The following is a 14097-nucleotide window of genomic DNA, read 5'->3' as shown; positions in this document are numbered from 1 at the left end:
CACTATTCACAATTGCCAAGGAGTGAAAATAACCCAACTGCTCAATTACACATGATTGGGTAAACAGAATGTGGTATATCCATACAATGGAATATTATTTAGCCATAAAAAGGAAGGGAGCCCTTGGCACAGTGTGGAGGAAGCTTAACAAATGCCCAGAATAGGAAAATTGTAGAGACGAAGTGGAATGGTGGTTGCCAGGGCTGGGGGAAGAAAGACAGGGGAGTGACTACTTAGGAGGTGTGGAATTTCCATTTGAGGTGATGGAAAGTTCCTGAACCAGATAGAAGTGATGGTTGCATAGCATGGCAAAGCCCTAAGTCCCACTTAAGGTGGTTAAAGTGGTGATTTGATTTAATTTTTTTAAAGTTATTACAATACACGAGATTCCCACACCCTGAACGTAGGGCAGGATCCTGTGGGAGTGGAAATGTACTGCTCTGGGGTGTGTGGGTTGCTGGGACGTCCCCAGCGAGCCAGTCAGGGAATTCAAGGTGCTGTGAAGACAGCAGGGTTGGAGCATAAACACTCAGATGTGGTTGATGATTCAGAAAATGTGGCAGAGTTGCTGGCTCTGTGCGGGGATTTTCCACTCGAGACACCAAGTCCTCCCATCGTCCCCTGCATCCTTGCCCTGCAAGGTCCCTGCCCTACAGGTGTGGAGACTGGCACTCAGAGAGGCCAGAGGAGCTGCCAGAGGCCACTGGCCAGGCTCTAACTGCGTCTGCTCCCAAACCTCAGGTGGAGGCCACTCTGGGCCGGGGCCGCACAGTCAGGGAATCCTGCAAGAGGCCTGCAGTAGGCCAAGCCTGGTTTTCCCCCCTCAAAATGCAGTCTGAGTCACCCTGAAATCTTCCAGGTCAATCATTCATTCATTCCGGGTTCCTGAACAGCTCCATTGCTGGCCTTCGAGGTCTGGTGCTGTCTGGGCCGGCCCCACACCTGCCCCATGACTGGCCAAGCCCTGCATGCCCAAGCCTCAGGGGAGGGGGCTTCAGGTGGGTCCTCTTAGCAAGCCCTGGGGTGGGACCTGGTGTTGAAATACACTGGAGGCGGAGAGTCCTGGGCTCACGGCGGGGGCGGGCACCCGCAGCTCCTGGCACCCTGGGCATGCTCCCCACAGGCGGGTCCAGGTTCCCCGTGGCAGGAAAGCCCTCCCTCTCCCAGCCCACAGCTGCCTCCCAGATGCCCGGGGCCAGGGGCGCGGGGAGGCCGAGCGGCCTGTGAGCACAGGCCGCTGGCAGGGCCTTCGCCTCTGTTGCTGACATTTTCCGTGGAAACTTGTGCTCCTGGCTCATCCCTCATGCGCCTCCAGTCCCTTCACCTGCTCTGAGCAGGTGACGTGGAGCACATGGCATTCAGTGCCGGCCACTGTGAAGTGTGACCCACGTGGGCTGCTGCCACCCTCCAGGCCTGAGCCTGAGGACTCTTACCGACCGGCCTGCCTTGGTCACCAGTCCCCAGCCCCCCTCTGAGGACCAGAGTCCAGCTGCTCCGGTGGAACCAACACCTCCACCCCAATCCTGAGCCAGGGGCACCCACAGCAGCCCTGGCACCCACAATGGGTCCACCTCTGGACATCCCTCCCTCTGACCCAGGGGTCTCACTCCAGTGTCTGCAGGTACTTGGGGCTATGTCACCCACGTGCCCACCAACATACTCCCAGGGTGACCCCCTCCAGGTCACCCCTGGGGCAGCCATCCCCAACGTCTCTCCTAGAGCACCCTGTCCTGTCCTGGTCTCTGTGTGGGATGGCCCTGCTTCCTTCAGGAGAGAACCCTCCCCAAAATCTGCTTTAGCAGGTAGGAATCTAACCTAGATCTTCATGCTGCTGGTTTCGGGGGTGTGAGTTGAGCGCCCACCGTGCTGGACTGAGCTCAGAGGCCGAGAACCATGAGTAACAGCCGTCACGCTCGCCCCAGAATGAGGAGGGGCTCAGGAGGTTCAGCTGCCTGCCCAGTGTGCCGGCAGACAGGAAGCAGGGTCGGAACCCACACCTCCTGTGGGGCCAGTCAGGGTTTTGTCACCAGCCCTTCCTGTGACACACCCATGCCCTCAAGGACAGAGTGGGTCACTCGCCCACCTGGAGAGCCAGCCTCCCCTGTGTTCTGAAGGGGCAGAGGCTGCCTCTGGGGCTGGCTGGGTTGAGGCTGGGCTTCCCCAGCGGCTCCCGGAGAAGAAAGCCCCACGCGCACCAAGCCACCTGGGACGAGTCCGTGGCGACCCAAGTCACAGCCCTCAGGTGGGCCCTGCCCCGTGACTCCTCCCTGTCCTACGTGCCCCAGGGCCGTGTGTTGGGAGGACCTTTGCCATCGTCATGGAGCGAATGAAGGACCAACAGGGAACGAAGTAGCTCAGCAGCTCAGCTCAGACAGGGGAGGGGGGCCCCACTGCCTGGGACAGTGGCCCGGCTCCCCTGGGTGCACCAGCAGGAGGAGGACTGGGCTGGGCTGCAGGCGGGTGTGGCTGTGGGCCGTCAGACACCCCCTTCCCCATGGCATGTACCAACCGTCAAGGACAAACAGCTTCTGTCCTCATTTCACACATGGCTGAGAGTCACTATCCATGAGCCGCACTCCTCCAGGGACGGGTGCAGGTGACAGGGTGACGGGGTCAAGCCCCCAGAAGGACCCCAGGCCCAGGGCTGCAGCTGCACTGGCGCTGGGCGAACAGCGTCTCCCACCCAGAGGAAGCCTCCAGCCGCCCAAAGCCTCAGGGCCTCGGAACTCTGGCTGTGGGCGTGACCTCCTGTCCCCAGGACGCACAGGTGCCAGGCCCCCCCATCTCAGGATCCCTTTTCTCCTACCAGTTCCCCCAAACAGACCCTCAAGTCACACCCCAGGGAGGGCAAGGAGGCCCTCTGTGGGGTGGCCTCCATCCCCGCTGGCTTCCCCACCTCTCTGGCTGGGCCCCGCTCCCTACGTGGGACCCAGAGGTCCGACTGCAGCCCCCTGCACCCCAGGTCTCTAGGTGGGAGCAGCCTCTCGGCGCCAGCAATCCGCAGGACGCTGGGCACTCCTGGCAAGGATCCGGCACTTTCCAGAACCCAGTGGTGCCCTCCTGGGCCTAAAGGTCCCAGACCCTCTGCCAGACCCAGGGGGCCCACAGGGGGACCTGGGAGCACAGCTTCCCTTCCACAGGCTGCAGACATACCCCTTGGGAATGTCACCCTGATTAGAAAGGGCCTCACCAGAGCCACCCCTCCCACCTGCCCCCCAGTGTGGTCATCTGTGCCAGGCCCCTGAGGAGGTCCCCAGGCCTGCCTTCAGAGACCCCCTACTCTAGGTTTCCCACAGCACAGATGGGGTCACCAGAGATGCCACAGCACTAGAGGTCACACAGCCAGCTGAGGCCCAAGTCCTCTGCCCTGGCCTTGGCCCTAATGAGCCAAATCTATTGGATGCAGGGCACCTCGAAGGCCTGGGCAGCCAGGGTGCCAACCCAAAACCTCAGGACAGACGGACAGGCGGGCAGGTGGGTGGACAGGTGGGAGGGAGCTGGCAGGCCCTGCTGGCCTGTGGCCAGCTAGGGAGTCTGGCTACTTGGTGGCTGGGCCAGTGCCTCAGACTTCCTGGCCACGGAAGGCTCTGAGCTGCTGGCTGAGGGCCGAGTCCTCCTGTGGTGGGCAGTGACCCTAGTTTTGCAGACTTCAAGGCAGGGGCCTTGGCTGCAGTCCTCCAAGGGCCCCTTCCACAAACAGACGGGGCCCGCCTCGTCCACACAGCGTCCAGGGAGGTGTGAGCCTGGGCCTGCGGCCAGCCCCATCTACACTCGGCTTCCACCAAAGCCGGTCACCCCTGGGCCAGCTTCCCACCACTCACCTCACCTTTTAAGGAACCCACTGGCCTGGACTTCTCCCTCTGGGGCCTCCACAGTCTCCCCAACCGCTGCNCTCCAGAGTGGCCAGCTTGGCCAGGGCGGGAGTGTCAGGCCATGAAGTCGGCCCTGTGCGGCCCTGTACCCCACGGCACCGAGATCCCAGCTCTGCCCCTTGGCCTGCGACCCTCTTCCTGGAACACCTGCCCTCCACCTGTTCCTCACTGCAGGCCTCCAGCCGCCCAAAGCCTCTGGCCCCACCCTGAGGGCCATGCTGAGCCCCTCTGGCTTGTCCAAGGTCATCTGTCCCCCAAAGCCTGCATACTCCCCAGGGCAGGGGACCCCAATATTGCCCCACACCTGGTCAGGCCCTAAGCTGGCCCTGGACTTGAACCCCTCCACGTGGGAAAGCTTGGGAGCCTCCTGGGAGTGGGGGACAGGCTGCGAGCCTCCCTGCCGCCCAGGCCCAGCCCCCCGCTGCCCAGCGGCCTCCCGCTGCCCAGCGGCCCCAGCTCCTCCAGCCCACACTTCTGGCCCGGGGCACTTTGTAATTCTTCCCTCTTGGGCATCCTCTGGCAAAATATGTGAAGAATGTTCTAATTATCTATGATCAGCCAGGGAGGCGGGCCTGGGTCCACTCATCCAGGAAGTAACTGGGCAAATACCCGGGAGGGTGGCGCCTGGCCCGCACACCGGCCCAAGCTGCTCCGCCGGCCTCTCCCACAGGTGGGCAGGGGTGGGCCAGAGTTTCCCCAGCCACCAATGGGCTTCAGGGGCTCTTCTCCATCTCTGGAGCCAGTGGGGTCCTGTGGGGCAGAGTGTGGACAGGAGCTAGCAGGGCCTCAGTGTTCCTGTCTGTCAAATGGGGATAGGAGTATCTTCCAGGCCTGGGGTCACTCAGCAGACCCCTTGAGCCGCCCACCTCAGCCTGCCCTCATCTGGCCCACCACACCTGGCTGCCCCTCGTTTGCCACTGCCCGTTGCTAGAGGAAGCTGGTAGGGCACATCCCCACGCAGAGCCGGGGCCAGCAGGGTCCCCAGAGCCCACATGCATGGGCAGAGCAGGGAAGGGTAGGACAGAACTGGACACAGCAGGAACCAAGGACCGGCTCCCTGAGCCACTGTCCTTCCTCTGGTCCTCCTTGAGTCCACCTGTCCCCTTCCCTCTGTGGGCTGCCCCACCCCAGCTAAGTGAGGAACATGGCCCGGGGCAGTTCCGCATCCCCAGGCCTCGGGCGCACCTCCGTGGGGCGGACCTCCCTGGGGCTGCTCTGAGCCTCAGTTTTTCTCATCTGAAAATCGGGGACAGGTAGCCTTCCCTCTCCTGGCCTGGACAGGAAACCTGGGGCCAGATGAGGCCCTGGAGGGAGGTCAGAGGCAGGTTGTAGGCCTGACCACAGCCAGCAGCTGGCCAGTTTGAGCTGTCCCCGACACAGGGCCTCCACCCGTGAGAGAGGAACAGGCCAAGGGCCTCCCTCCAGGGAAGTGTCCACTGGGACTGCTGCAGTCTGGATGGTCCCCTCCTGTCCCACCCCTTTCCCACAGTGGCTCCTCAGGGTGGACCTCGCCAGCCTCAACTTACAGGGGAGGAGGCAGGAGAAGACAGGATGCCCAGGGGGCACCTGACCCAGGCAGAGCTTGGAGGGCCAGAGGCCACCACCCCCAGGGCCAGCCGTCCCCCCCCACCCCACCGGGCCTCAGTGCCACCTACACAGTAGCAGGGTAGCTGAGGCTGAACCCAAAGGAGGGCCTCTCTGAGGGTGGGGTCTCCTGCCTCTCTGCCCTCGCTGGGCCTCAGCTTGCCCATCTGTCCAGGGGGAGCACAGCTCTGGCTCTGGGCGGGTCTCCTGCGGGAGCCCCTCCACCGTGGGTCTTGCCTTCTGCGATCTTTCCAGGCCACTGCTCTGCTCTGCTCGCTGCCCGCCGTGTTCCCGGGGAAGAGAGCGGAGCGTCCGCTGGCTCCCTCGCGCCCCCGGAGGGCGGCTGCCCTCCCACCCTCCCTGCATAGCTGGCATTCCTGGCCTGGCATCCTGGGACCCCAGCCTGGAGAGAAACCAGGCGGCCTGGGAGAAAGCAGGCAGCGAGCCGGGGTCCCCCGGGCAGGGCTGGCTACTGGTCCCTGCCAGGAATGGCACAAGGAGTCCAGGGCTCAGGGCACAAGGGAGCAGGAGGGTCCACTCAGCCCACCCTGCTGAACCTGTGAACCTGGAGCCCCTCAGCCATGGTGACCCCAAACCTCAGACCCCGACCTCCGACCTCCGACCTCCCTCCGACACAGACCTCTACCTGCATGCAAGGTACATTGCGACACCTGGGTTCTGGCCCCAATGGACCAGATTCTCACTCCTCTAGCTGGCGCCTCCTCCCCAAGAAGCCCGCCTGGGTCTCTCCTCAGTCCTGCCCCCCAGTGTGGTCATCTGTGCCAGGCCCCTGAGGAGGTCCCCAGGCCTGCCTTCAGAGACCCCCTACTCTAGGTTTCCCACAGCACAGATGGGGTCACCAGAGATGCCACAGCACTAGAGGTCACACAGCCAGCTGAGGCCCAAGTCCTCTGCCCTGGCCTTGGCCCTAATGAGCCAAATCTATTGGATGCAGGGCACCTCGAAGGCCTGGGCAGCCAGGGTGCCAACCCAAAACCTCAGGACAGACGGACAGGCGGGCAGGTGGGTGGACAGGTGGGAGGGAGCTGGCAGGCCCTGCTGGCCTGTGGCCAGCTAGGGAGTCTGGCTACTTGGTGGCTGGGCCAGTGCCTCAGACTTCCTGGCCACGGAAGGCTCTGAGCTGCTGGCTGAGGGCCGAGTCCTCCTGTGGTGGGCAGTGACCCTAGTTTTGCAGACTTCAAGGCAGGGGCCTTGGCTGCAGTCCTCCAAGGGCCCCTTCCACAAACAGACGGGGCCCGCCTCGTCCACACAGCGTCCAGGGAGGTGTGAGCCTGGGCCTGCGGCCAGCCCCATCTACACTCGGCTTCCACCAAAGCCGGTCACCCCTGGGCCAGCTTCCCACCACTCACCTCACCTTTTAAGGAACCCACTGGCCTGGACTTCTCCCTCTGGGGCCTCCACAGTCTCCCCAACCGCTGCCTCAGCCCCATCAGTGAGGGGGAGTGCTCACTGGCCCCCTGCAGCCTGGCTGGGAGTTCGTCATTCCCATTCTACAAAGGAGGTTCAGAGAGGGACAGCTTCTTATCCAAGGCACACAGCAGCCTGGTAGTGATATGGTATCAGAGCCAATAACAGCAGCAAGCCAAGGGGCCTTTCCCAGGCCCAGACCCTGCCTCCTCGGCTCCCACCCACTGTGGGGTCTCCACATGGCAGGCAGCATGGGGAGGGCAGGGGCGAGTTCTGAGCTCACCGTCAGACCTGGGTTCCGAAATGAAGAATGTGACGGAGGCAGCCTCCCCTCCAAAGCTGCTCCTCCGGTGGAGGCCAGACCACAGGGAGGACTTCCCTACAGTAGGGGTCATCACACTGCATGCTGCTGGCCCTGAAGAGGCTGGGAAGGAAGTACAGGGGCTGGGGGTGGGCCCGAGGCCTCCCCCCCACACGTCCAGGAGCTGCGGCCTGCCCGGCCACAGAGAACCCAGGGGCAGGCTCTGAGAGAGGGGACAGGACAGAGCCCTCATGGTCTCCTGCCCTCGGTCCAGAGCCCCTCTGGATGCTGACTGACAGCCACTGGCCTGGCCATCTCCGGAACCTTGTTCCTGGGCCCCCCACACCCTGTATCCCTGGGCACTGAGCTACTGCAGACGTGGGGCGCGGCTGCAGGTGCCAGCCCCTGTCCAGTGCTCTCTGTGCCACCAGACTGCCCAGCTAGCCCTGTGCATTGGTCCTGCCACCCAGGTGTCCTCCCTACACACCCTGCTGGGCCACCAGCACCTTGGCTTATTCCAGGGGCTGAGGCTCAGGAAGGTCACCCTGGGAAGTGGGGCAGGCCTGACCTGGTGGTCCACCCCGCCCACTGGGGCAGTGACAGGCTCTCAGTCCACAGTGAGGCCAGCCCTCCCCACAGCCCACCCTGGGGCAGGGGAGATGGAGAAGATTCCATTTTGGGTCTAATTCCTTGGGAGGGGGCTGTCAGCAGACCCGGAAATTCCCAACCTGTGTGGCACCTGCTGGGCCAGCACGCTTGGGGCTTCTGTGGCCACCCTTCCTGGGGAGGGCTTCTGTGGCCACCCCTACCACGTAGACACAGGCTCTGTGTGATGAAGGATGGCTTAAGGCTGTCCTTCCGGACCCCACCTGGCCAGTCTCACTTGCCAGCGCTGGATGGCAGGACGTGGCGGGTGTGAAGAGCCGGTCAGAGCGGAGGGGCCCTGGGAGAGAACCTAGACCCCCCACCAGAGGTGGAGGCCCAGAGAAGAGGAAAGAAGCCTTCGCGATTGAGGACCTGGCTGCCCACAGCCGCACACGCTGGCCAGCTCTAGCCAGTCTCTGAGATCCTGGGTCGGGGTCAAGGAAGAGAGGGACCCTGGACAGGAGGCCTGTCCTCCTCCTACCCACCGGGGAAGCTTCACTTCTGGTCCCCAGACCTCCAGAGAGCCTGTGAGGGGACTCAGTGACTCCCGGTCAGCAGATGCTTCTAACCGCCGGACTGTGGGCTTTCAGTCCCCCTGCGGCGTGACGGCAGTCAGAGCGCGACGGAGTCTGCTGGAGGCTGGAAACTACAGACAGAGGGGCAGCATGAGCTTCAGAGCCTGACAGAGCCAGGGCCAGTCGGGACCACCTCGATGTGCGGTGCACCTGGCACTCTGACCTGACCCCATCACTGTCTCACCTGCTGCCGTGGGTGGCCCTGTCCTAGATCCCCTTTGCTGGCAGCCAGGGAGGAAACAGGTTCAACACAGACCCCAGGCAGCAGGCACACTCCTGTCCCCGGAGACAGACTTCCAGGAGCCTGAGTCCCCCAGAAGCCGGCTCCCTGCCCCTACTACCCAGGGCAGCTGGGCTTCCGTTCAGAGGGCTTTCTCATCGGTTCAGCACTTGGGACTCTTTGGGCCAAAGTTTTAATTCAGAAGCCCTCAACACCCAGGCCTGCTGTAGGGACGGTGCACCCAGCTACCACTGTCCCCTGACCAGGTGCCTTCCCGGTGGGGGCCTGGCCCACCCACACATCCAGCTGGGCAGGGCGGCAAGGCTTTGAGCACAGAGGGCTGGGAGCAGAGGTGGTCATGGGATGTTGCTCTGGCAAATGATGGACGCCCAGGTGCTGTCAGACAGGACTCCCAGGGGATGCGGACACTGGCTCTCTGGACCACGGACGACGCCCTAGGAGCCACCTGCTGAGCAGGGCACTTCCTCCCAGCCATATTCCCACTTGAGAGTCACCGTCCGCAGACACTCGGGGGCTGCCCACTTTTAGGGTCTTCCACTTGCGGCCTCAGCCCTGGCTGTGGGGCACCCCCAGCAGCTCGGCAGCCACCTGCTCTGGTGGCCAGGGGTCCGGCCCCCCTGCCACTCTGCCACCGAGACTGGGCTGGCCCATGATGCCGGCTTCCGTGCCCAGGCAGGGCCTCTCCCGCATCCCTGGCCCCACTCCTCCTGCACCTGCTTGGGTGCCTGCAGGCCCGGAGCCCTCACCACCTCCGGGGCAGGAGCGACCCTGGCCCAGAGTCAGGGTCCACACTCAGAGGGCAAGGGTGCCCTGGGTGGGCGACATGCCTGGGGGAGGGGCTGGCAGGCTGAGCGGGAAGCAGGGAAGGGAAGGGAGGGGGCAGCGCACCTGTAACAACCCCACCCCACCGGCCAGCCTGAGGGGAGGCCCCCAGCCCCGCGCCAAGGCGGGAGGACAAACGGCGGTTTTGTCCTTGGCCAGCGGGCGGCCTGCGCCACACAATGACCCTTTCATCAGGCTGAGGGAGCCCTGGGCCGGGGTTTCATCTGACAAGGGAGGGCGCCCGCCTCCTGTCCCCTTGTGAGGGGAGCAGAGCCCTATCTGAGCTGGACCCGGGGCCAGGAGAAATGGAGGCCTCCAGGGAGCCCCCAGCAGCCTCTATCTGCCCAGGAGGTAAGGAGAGGCCTGAGAGCCCAGGGACTGTCCCCAGGATGCAGAGGGGCGGTGCTCTGGTCACACCCCTGGCCCTGGAGGAGGATGGTTGGGGTCTTTGGAATGGAGACTCCCACCCCAGCTACTCCCTTGCTCCCAGCTGCTCCTCTGCCACCGTCAGGGGCCAGATGACAGCACTGTGCAGACCTCACAGGAGCTCCGGCTCCCCGGTACCCACAGCAGTGTTGCCCTGGCCCTTGACCCTGACAAGAGGCTCAGGGGGTATGGGGGGCAAGAGGCTCAGGGGGTATGCGGGCGGGGCAGCAAGTGTGACTTGCTCTGTGCAGAGTCCCCAGAGGGTCCAGGAAAGTGTGTGACTGGAGAAACAGAAATTGTGTAGATGGTGCCTCAAAAGTCACTTCCTTCCTGGGCCACCTGCCCAGCCCCTCCAGGCCTCTGAGGCCTGACTAGGCCACCTGGGGCCCTCACCCACTTCCTCTCCCAGCTGGGCTACCCAGGGAGAACGACTGTCCCTTCAAAGGCAATGGGGGACAGGTGAGGGGCCTGGATCTGGGTGAGCTGGGGGGGCCTCAGGAAAGGGCCTCCTTTGGACCTCAGCACCCAACCTGCCTCCCTTGGTAAGATGCTGGGGGCCTGCTGCAGGGGGTCTCTCTCACACTCTTATTCAGTCTGGCCAACTCCTATCTATCCATCCTTCAGAACTCCGTCCAGGTAACGTCTCAAGAGCCCTCCGAGCCCATCACCTCCCTCTGACGGCAGCCCCTGGGCCCCGGGGCTGCGGCGGCCAGCCTCGCTGCCCCCTGCCCCTCGTCCTGGGTCGAGACCTTCCCCTGCATTTTCTCCCTGGGTGCTCAGGGCCACCCTTCAAGGTTTGTGCGACCCCAATCCTCACCCAAAAGAGGAGACAGCAAGGTTGGGACACATGGAGGCAGGAAGAGGTGAAGCAGGAGTGAGAACCCAGATCTGGTCACCCGAGTACCCCTGGTGGGAAGCCAGGTTAGAAAAGGTCTGTCCTCCGCAAGCTCCACACGACCACAGTCCCAGGAGGGAGCAGTGGCCCTCCAAACACAGAGGGCCCGAGCGGCCGCTGCCAGGGTGCCATGGGCGTGGTGGGGTTTCCATGATTAGTGTGCTCCATTTGTCTGCAAGGTTCCTGGGGCTTAAGATTTCGTGAGGTTTCCCAGCCACGGACCACCATGCTGCAGAGTGTCACATGCTTTCCAATCCTGAGGGCACCTGGGCCTGAGCTGAGCCTGTCACCATAACTGAAAAGGAGTCTGAGGTCCAGAGAGCCCTCCATACCTGGACAGATGCCTCCCTCCAGACTTTGAGCTGCCCCTCTCCAAGGGTGACCTGTTCACTCTGGAGCCTACAGCTCCATCCTGCCCCCAACAGGCCGTGACGCCATGCGAGTGGGTCTGATTCAGCACCCCGCCCTATGAGGGCCATGCCCACAGGGCCTCTGGGACTTCAGTGGACACCACCAACTACACCACAGTGGGAGCCAGGAAGAGGTTCGGCCTTAGCAGGCAGTGGCCAGTGCCCCCCGCCCCCCACAGCCAGGTGGTCGGTGAGTAACCACCCTGTCACCATGACTCACTCGGCTCCCCAGAGCAGGCGGTCACCATGAGAAGCTGCACCGGAAGACCTGGGGGAGTTGTCACAACCAACCCCCACATCGGGAAGAGGAAAGCCAAGACGGGGAGGGACCTGCCCAGGACAGGGGCCCAGCCTGGTCCCCGGGCCTGGCTTATGCCAGACCCCCATGCCAGTTGACCCAGCACTGCAAGGCTTTCTCGGGGCCTGTGGCCACCACCTGCACTCCTGTGGTCACTTGCTGGACCCCCCTGGCCCTGGAGCACCTACTCTGACAAGCACGGAGGTGGCTAGGGCTGGCCGGAGCTGCCTTGCACAGCTGGGCCACACTCGGCATCCGGTGGGGGCTCAGGGCCCTTCCAGGCCAGCACACCCGTCCAACCTGATCAGTGGCAGGGGCCCAGGCATGCGTCTGGGATCCGCTGTGTGCGGACCACAGCCCAGCACAGGGAGCTGGGGGGCAGCCCAGATGAAAGGGGCAGGATCAACTGTCCGCCAGTGTTTGCCATCGAGCAATGGGATGCCTTCTGGAAAGTTCTCTGGAGCAGAAGGAAGCCTCCACCCAGGGCCCCTCCTAGCCCCGGCATCCTCAGATCCCACAGGCTGACCCCTGAGGGCATACGCAGCACCGAGACAGGCCCCAACCCCCTCATCTCTCCTGGTTCCCACAGCTCTTGTACACAGGCTGCCTCTCCCAAGTTCCCAAAACAAGGTCTCCACACTAGGCATGCCTTCCCTGGAGCTGCCCGGGCCCTGCGCCCACCTGGGCATCTCACACACCTGCCAGCCCTGTGCCTCCCCGAGGGCAGGAGAAAGCCCAGGGACACCCATGCCACATTAGCACTCTCTGCAGCTGCAGACCCGGCCCACACGCTGGGGCAGGAGCAGCTGAGGGGAGGCAGGGACCTAGGCTGTCCTACTGAGCCCAGCACTCCGACCCCAGCACTGCCCGGGAACATTGGTAAAGCAGTTCCCTTAAGAGAATGTCTGCCCACAAAGCACGCGGTGCAGTTGGGGAGAACATGGGTACAGGCCTGGCACAGCGGGCGGGGAGGTGGGGAGCCACCCCCCAGGATCTGGGGGCTCTGGGGGTATCTTGGCCACCACCTGCTGGAGAGCCCCTCAACTGGTGCCCTCCCATCTTGCTCCCACCCAGCTTCTGAGTTCCTTGCTCACCCACTCCTCTCAGCCTCCAAACCACCCCTGGAAGGCCGTTGGCTTCCACCCCTGGACACCTCCCCAGGAACACCAAACCTCAGCCAGCCAGCTCCAAAAATGATGTCTCAGGCAGAGTAGCTGCCGGATCTCTAGCAAGGCTGAACACTGAGATGCCAGGATTCTGGGGAGGGGAGGTTTCATGGACTCAGGAAGCCGGATCTAAAGCCCCCTTGGTTGATCCGTTTTCCCAGGAGGGACAAGAGAAGCAGGACCTCTGGCCGGGTACTTCGCCTAAGTCCTCACTGATCAGGCGGTGCCTACCGGGCCCTGAGCCCTGCCCAAGACGGCCTGCTACCCCCCACCCCACCCCAGCTGATGCCTCCGCAGCCGGGGCTGCCCGCCGGGCCTGGAGCGCTCTCTCTGCCCGGACCTTGTAATTATGTCCCACAGCCGGGGAAACCACGGGCCTCGCAGCATCTGGCTGCGGTTGCGAACTTTTGTTTCAAGATGCGCGACTATTTATAGAAGGAAAACTGGTAGGATAGTAATTTCCTAGGAGCTGGAGGAGAAATTGGCTGCGTCTTTATTAAAAGGGGGTGGGGGCGCGGCGATTTATTAGGACTGTGGCCGCGCGGGGGAAGGGGGTGGTGTAGGGAGCGGGGGAGGAGGGGGGAAGGAGAGCTGGCTCTGAGGTTTAATCAGTAGCATCCAGCTTAAATTCCCCCAAACGGCGGTTCCATAAATCAAACTTCTTTTTAAATCGGAGGCCAGAGCATATGCGTCCCATTAGGAATCGGGAGAAGCCACCGCTGCGCGGACGCACCCCCTCGGCTCGCTGGGCCGGACTGGGCCCTATCCGGAGCTTTGCCGTAGCCTGGTGGGTGCTGCCTGGCCGGACGCACACATGCGCCCATGGTGCGCTAGCTCCCTGAGCCCTGATCCTAGGTGGTGCTCCGCAGCCGCCCTAGCACGCTGCTCGCCCTTCTTGCCCCCAGGTGAGGAGTCGACCAGGGCCAGGGGGAGGCCGCTCAGCACCGCAGGAAGGCACAGGAAGGGTCAACCTGGGCGCTGACTGGGGGACACAGCGTGCACGTGTGTACCGGTGCGTGTGCCCGGGAAGCGGGTGTGTGCGTGCACCTCACCCTAGTGTGGCATGGCCATGTGCGCCGCGTGGGTTTTGGAGAGAGGGTACCGGTTGGTCCAGGACTCCTCTGGGATGCACAGGGAATCTCCGCGCAACCCGGCTAAGCCCAGCCCTCGCGCTGGTACGCACAGCCTGTTCTATTCAAGCAGTGGTATTGCTCTCAGCCACCCTTTCTCTGACCCCAACTCTGGGACTTCTCACTGCCTCAGCTGTTTCCCAGGTGCTCTACCTAGGCAGCTTAGATCGGCAAAGCCACCCAAAGTCCCTAGGTTTCCGTTCCCCGCCCTGTGTCCCCTGCCCACCCCGCTCCAATGCTGGAGGCCAGGGGGTCCCCACTCACCCACCCCGCTCATCGCCCGCGGCACTCACAGGTAGCTGCC

At 63.4% G+C, this 14097-nt stretch overlaps 1 protein-coding gene across 1 annotated transcript in view; it reads right to left on the bottom strand.

The window, feature by feature from the left end:
* Positions 1-14091, bottom strand: part of Wnt7b (Wnt family member 7B) — a 39699-nt gene extending 25608 nt beyond the window's left edge. The window contains exon 1 of the mRNA XM_048802973.1: positions 14087-14091. The gene's annotated coding sequence lies outside the window, so the exon portion shown is untranslated. The remainder of the gene's footprint in view (positions 1-14086) is intronic.
* Between the last annotated feature and the right edge of the window lie 6 nt (positions 14092-14097).

Source organism: Marmota marmota, unplaced genomic scaffold, assembly GCF_001458135.2.
Source record: "Marmota marmota marmota unplaced genomic scaffold, marMar, whole genome shotgun sequence".
In the NCBI taxonomy this organism is placed as follows: Eukaryota; Metazoa; Chordata; class Mammalia; order Rodentia; family Sciuridae; genus Marmota; species Marmota marmota.
Note: the sequence above shows the minus strand (reverse complement) of the source record. Positions and strands in the feature narration are given on the sequence as shown.